We start from the raw sequence: 6,518 nt of genomic DNA, 5'->3' as shown, positions 1-6,518 counted from the left end.
ACTGGAATAATTTTAACAGCTGTCGGAAGAGTGGCTTAGAAATGACAGCAGTTTGAAGTTGGTTGCAGTTTTTTCTTCTCACCTATTTTAGGCTGTAGATTTAACCCCTAAAGAGGGAAACACTAGTCTTTTTAATCAATAAGGTTGTGAGGGTCCTTCTATCTGGTCAGAAGTGTAACGAGTTAGCCCAGCCGTGTGAAGGGTCTTCATAAGGACCTATAGTCATAATAGAACAATCTGTAGAATGGAATAAACCCTGTATCTACTGTTCATTGACTTCAAGAAAAAAATCGACACCATCAGACGAACTGCCATATGGAAAGCATTGAGCAAAAAAGGAAGTATCTCAGAAAATAATCCGAATAATATGAGAGATATACGAGAAGATTCAGAGCACATAGTTCTTTACAATGGGAAGATAAGCCAACCGTTGTTTCACCAATGCAGTAATTTTTAGCACAATTTTGACCATTTTGTGGGGGAGTTACCAGAAGGAGGGGACCGATATTACCCATCTTCGAACTTAAACTAAGTTCGGAAGAAATATTAAGATGTGCAAAGTTTGAATGAAGTCGGTTGCTGCCTTCGAGAGTTATAGTGCGCACCAGCCAGACGGACAACGGACGGACGGACATGTGTAAATCGACTCCAAATTTTCTGAAACGGATTTGGTCCAAAGAAACATGGTGTCTAAAACCAATATTTCGATTAGGCACATTTTCAACGTATCAAAGTGAATATACCCTCATTAGCCCAAAGGCTGAGGGTATAACTAAATATTTATTTAGGTCCATAAAAAAGTTGTTGCACCACAACAATTCCCAATCTAATTATTGATAATTGTTATCCGAGTCAAAAATTCTCGTATCCCATTCGTGTAACATAACAAAACAGACCTTGACCACCTTCGTCAGCGCATTGATAATAAATTGACCAACTAAAAATTTGTCAATATCATTTATAATTTTTTATTATTTGTTGACAAATTTTTTCGATTGTAAACAAAAAACAACAAAACTGCAGCCACAATATTGTTAAAAATTTGTTGTGTTACAGTGGCCAAAAACAAACAATGTAAACATGGCGTAAAACGAAAAAAACACGAAAACGTTTTAAGTGAATGAAGAAGGAAAAAAAATATTGTGTTGAAAATATGTTTTGTTTTATCAGCATTTTATTTTATTTTCTGCTTATTTAGTTTGAGTCTATATTATCTTTTTTACTTTTTTTTCATTTGGGAATTTGTTTTCTAAATATTTGATTTATTGGCATTCTTTCATAAAAATTAATTAAACAAAAAAGATGAATGAAAACAAAAAACAAAAATTATGCGCAACGCTAATGAATTTTTGTTTGTTTGTGATTGGCCGAAGATAATAAATTCTTTTTTGTTTATTTTTTTGCTTTTCTATGCAAATATTCTGTCTAATTTGTCAGAGGATTAAAACAACAAGAAGTGTTGATAAGCTGAGCATCAAAAAGATATGACATAATGACGTAAATGAATGCTGGGGGGAACTGAAAAAAAAGAAAACAGAAGATATTGCAATGCCGCACTATTTGAAAAAAAAAAATGTGTGACGTACTCCAGATATGCAATCAAATATTCTATTTGATGATGGAGCATTGAATGAAATTTAGTTTATTTGTATTATTATTTTTTGATATGGAAATTTCCAATCCTTCTGATGTAACGTGTAACGTAAAATAAGCATACGTAATTAAAACGGCCCCTAAAAAGGGATAGCGTATAACGTCCTGAAGAAATAATAATAATAATTTTTAACAAAGCAACTATCCGATAAGCTGCAATAATTAGTTTGTTCTACAATCTGTGAAATGCCAGTGCAAGCGAAGAGTACTTAACCATACATATGAATTTTAATGAATATTTTCATCATTTCGTTCATAGATTATTTTTTTTTTAATAATGTACACGGTGAGATGAAAAATACTGCAACCGACTTCAAACTACTGTCATTTCTAAGCCACTCGTTCGACAGCTGTTAAAATTATTTCAGTGACAGCTCATTATATTGTTTACAAGCGTACAAAAGCATTTTGGTGAGAATTTTCCAGATTTCTAGTGTGATTTCTTTAAATTTGGCTGGAAAACCACAAGTGGCTATCGTTAGAGAACCCCAGCATTTAAATGTGAATAAATCTTTTGTGTCTTGTACCATCGCTCGTTACCGTGATAATTGTACCATAGCCCGACGTCAAGGAAGCGGACGGAAGAAAACAGCAACATCAGCAGAAATGATTCGAAAAGTAATGAAGCGACTTGATCGTAACCCTCGTCGCAGTGGCCGAAAAATGGCTCTTGAGCTGAACATATCGAAATATTCCATTCGGCAAATATTGAAAAATGAGCTCGGGGTAAAGCCATTGAAATTCCAAAAAGTGCAAGAAAGAAAATAGACTCAAATGAGCTAAAGAGTTGCTTCGCTTGGCCAAAAGTGGTGAACTGCCGAATTTGGGTTTCTCCGATGAGAAAAACATTTGTTGTCCAGCATTTTGTAAACAAACAAAATTATCGTGTTTACTTGCCAAAGAGGTAAGCTGAAAATGTGCACCTTCGGTTGGCCAGAAGAACTCAAGCGCCGGCCATGGTTATGGTGTGGGTCGCCATAACCGCCGATGTTCGCTCTGCACAATTATTAATCGACCCTGGCATCAGAATAAATGCCGAATATTATCGCGAAAATATTCGGATACGGTCAACAAGCCTAAAATTGTATATGATGGTTCTAATGACAAAAGTATGTCAATAGGAAAGAACGGGAAGAGATATAACGAATCGAAAAATTGAAGCGATAAATAGTTTTGGTGCTATAGTCAAAGGATGAGCTTTCAACAATGAGAAGCTGGAATCAATTCACAACAGACTTGAACGCACAGAATTAACGCACACGCACACTAAAATCAGAATAAATGAAATGTTGGGATGCAGGGATAGCCTCCATAAACACCGAATTTGTACATTTCTCTAAAATTCGTAAAATATCTAAATAACTTCAATCCGTTTTGATTTAGGTCAAATACATCGAAACAGTCCTTGACTATAATCTAACGTGGAAGAGGAATGTAAAAAGAAGTATAATAGGAATAAAAGGAATTACAAAAAATCCATAGGGCAGTCTTGACGACTAAAGCTGGCTATGTGTAACAGTTGTTCTTCTTATACTAATATATGGTTGTTATAGCAATTGTAATACATCAGGGGAATTGTTGTATCTGGTTTTGGCTCCTCTGTAGCCAAAAAATCCAGGAAACATTGCAACCCGTATGAGCTGTACAAATAGGAAATTTGGAGACAGGTGTATAGGCTTAGATGGACAGTTTAATGTGTCGAGTGGTCCTAGTACACATTCGCTTGCTCCCAATAGGATTTGAAGCATTTGTTTGATCGTGCTATTAATGGTGCTTGCCCTCCTCCGAGTGTACTGTTCTAATGCCAGGGTGGCTGCATCTGTATGAATGCCAATAAGGCGTATCTATTAGGCCTCTCGATCAGAGGTTCACGCTTGTGTCTTTAGACCAATTCTGTTCAACTATGGGTTGGGATTAGATCTTCGTCTCCTTGCGAAGATGGTATCATAAGGTGGCATTCTGGCAGGTCTGAGTGTCCTTCCATTGCATATCACACAGATGCACAAACGACATTAGGTCTACAAGGTTTACTCAGTCAGTGTCCCAAGTTATTGTTGGTCGGATAATGTTTTATATCGACCGTAATGTCCAATGAGAGCTTAATTTCAGTCAGTAGGTTGCATGTAACTTATCTCAGCCTAATGCCAGACGCACAATACTCCTACTAACATCTTCATACTTTAGAATATCTATGCCAACCTGTGAAAAAGGATGAGGAGAGATTAGTTTCCTATTTAACATTACTGACCTTCGACTTTATTTTAAAGAATTCATTATACGATTGGCGCCCAACATTTTGAACACCACCGGCGTGGTATTTTTTTTTTTAAATCGTGGCGGATAGTATGAATTATTTAACGTGAAGTTGGGCAATAGGTGTTTTTGTGGGACCTTTGATAATTACTATTGTCGAACAGGCTCGAAGAACCAAAGGTTATGAATGAAAAATACAGCCTTTCTGCTTTGATTGTTATCAATTCTGATTTTATGTTACAAAATTTTATCTTTATAATTACCTAAACTTATCAAACATAGCCCAACCTCAGACAATACTTGAATATCAATTATAACAGTATACCCTCCACGTGGTAGTTTGTCCGACCGATATGTGTTTACATTACTAAATGAGCGTACCAATATCTTTGAGTATGGACTTTTATCACATCAGACCAAATCTTATGAAAATGCAAAAAATATGTTCAACGTATTTTAAACGAGGACAGAATCGATCTTGGCGATTCATTCTGCTTGCGTCATGGCTTGGCTTCAGTAGCGGGACCAATCTGTCTATTTAGTTTCGAGAAAGATGTGAGGGCATGTTTAAGGGACACTTACTGGTTCTAATTTTATTTTCATTCTACATTAAGAACTACATAATGGATAAGTTTATGATTTGAGACACAGAATAGTGTATGGACATCTATCAAATCATTTATTATCAGAGCACACTCATAGATTTTAAATTACATTAAAAAATTATGCTAAAAATTCTTCGAAAATTACAGAAAAATTTAGTTTGTTTTCAGTTCTGCTGTGGTCGTTGCATGACATCAGAAAGAATGATATACCTGATACCTCCCAAGAAAAAAACACAACCCTACAAGTTTCCGCTGTGTTTGGTTTTTGCCTCTCCCCTCACTGTTTCTGTTGGTACCAACGACCGTTTTTCCACTCACCCAATTGTGGTTTGTTTTGCATTTCATTGTTATTTCAGACTCTGTTACCAGCCTCTAAATTGGTGTTATACAATTCGCATATGTATTTTCCAAATTATTTCGGGCAAAAAGCCCAAATTGTATACAATGGTTGTAATGACAAAAGTATGTAATTAGGAAGAAACGAGAAGAGATATATTGAATCTCGGGTCATCTGTACCGAAGTTACAAAGTTGCAACTGTTATACCCACTTTTCCCCACATACAGCAAAGCTGTTCATTTCAAGAATGAGTTCCCATATCCATGGGTATAGGCGCACATCATTGTCATCGTATTCCAATAAACCTACTTAGGTATTATTATTTGTACTTTTAAATAAATGCAGGCAATTGAAAACCAAAAGCCCTTACTAATTTCATGTCTATAAAATTTCCGCTGATATAAAATTCCTTTCTTTCTCTCAAAGCCATGGTGACAATTTCAAACAACCTCCCACCCCTCATAATATTTAGTACATCGTCGTTAACGTCACAACAACACACCCTAATACCTTCCACTCAAAATTTTGATTTGTCCGCAGTGTTGGTTGCCTTGAAATTAAAGATAATTGCACGGTTTTTTTCTATTCTATTTTTTCTTTCTCAACGAAAATCTTACGCCTATCGCCTATATAAAGTATACGTGTGTTTGTTTTACTTAAAATTTCGCAAAGCAATGAAAACTCAAGTAACGATTCCAAAAAGATAAAATTTTGTTTTATTGTTGATACAATGATAAACTATCATCGCTCGTATTATTTTGTATGTCAGACACCCCCCTAACACCCATAAGTCCATATATACCAGAGACCCAGTAGTGGTTATTGCCTTCACTCGTCCCATTTGGCCACTATGAAGTACGACGTACGATGAGTATGTGCTCGTGCTGTCTTTGCATTTTTTCGTTCGTTCGTTCGATTCGTGTACTGTTGTTACTACGTGAGATTTGTTTTCGTTCGATACATGCTAAGTTGTCGATTCATTGATACGACGATTGTAGTCTAAAAGTACGATAATATGTTAATTAATTAATTGATTGATATATCGTTATATGAATCAGCAGCAAGAAGAAAAGAAACGGCAACAACAACAAATGTAAAAAATAAAAACATAATCATAAAGAAAAGAACGTAACAACGATTTGAAGGTCGCTCAACGTTTTACGTATTTCTGTTATAGACCAATAAAACGGCAATAACAATAGGAACAAAACATTTTTGGTATCGACATGATTTTATGAATATTAATTTTTTACGGAATAATATTTGATTAAGCTTGATGCATTTTGCATTTGTTTTTAATAGCTAAATATATGACTAGGCCAACCATTTTTTTGTTGGGACATTGTTGGATATTAGTAGGAAATTTTAGAGATTTTAGAGCACTCCAGCATATAAATGTGAATAAATCTTTTGTTACTCGTACCATCGCTCGTTACCGTGATACTGGCAGCGTAGGCCAAAGTTAAGGAAGTGGACGGAAGAGAATAGCAACATCAGCAGAAATGATTTCAAAAGTAAAGAAGCGACTTGATCGAAAGACGCGTCGCAATGGCCGAAAAAATGGCTCGTGAGCTGAACATATCTTAATATTCAATTGGGCAAATATTGAAAAATGAACTCGGGGTAAAGCCATTGAAATTCCAAAAAGTGCAAGAACTTACTCCACAAC

At 35.5% G+C, this 6,518-nt stretch overlaps 2 long non-coding RNA genes across 2 annotated transcripts in view; one reads left to right on the top strand and one right to left on the bottom strand.

Annotated features, from left to right (window-relative positions):
• Positions 1-2,102: 2,102 nt before the first annotated feature.
• Positions 2,103-6,518, bottom strand: part of LOC133330360 (uncharacterized) — a 135,539-nt gene continuing 131,123 nt past the window's right edge. The window contains exon 2 of the long non-coding RNA XR_009754341.1: positions 2,103-2,576. This is a non-coding gene — a long non-coding RNA (uncharacterized LOC133330360). The remainder of the gene's footprint in view (positions 2,577-6,518) is intronic.
• LOC133330358 (uncharacterized) overlaps positions 2,268-6,518 on the top strand; it is a 102,348-nt gene continuing 98,097 nt past the window's right edge. Inside the window, exon 1 of the long non-coding RNA XR_009754340.1 lies at positions 2,268-2,403. This is a non-coding gene — a long non-coding RNA (uncharacterized LOC133330358). The remainder of the gene's footprint in view (positions 2,404-6,518) is intronic.

This window comes from Musca vetustissima, unplaced genomic scaffold (assembly GCF_032173495.1).
Source record: "Musca vetustissima isolate MV318-11 ecotype Yass unplaced genomic scaffold, APGP_CSIRO_Mvet_v1 utg19615, whole genome shotgun sequence".
NCBI lineage: Eukaryota > Metazoa > Arthropoda > Insecta > Diptera > Muscidae > Musca > Musca vetustissima.
This window is presented reverse-complemented; position numbering and strand designations above follow the sequence as displayed.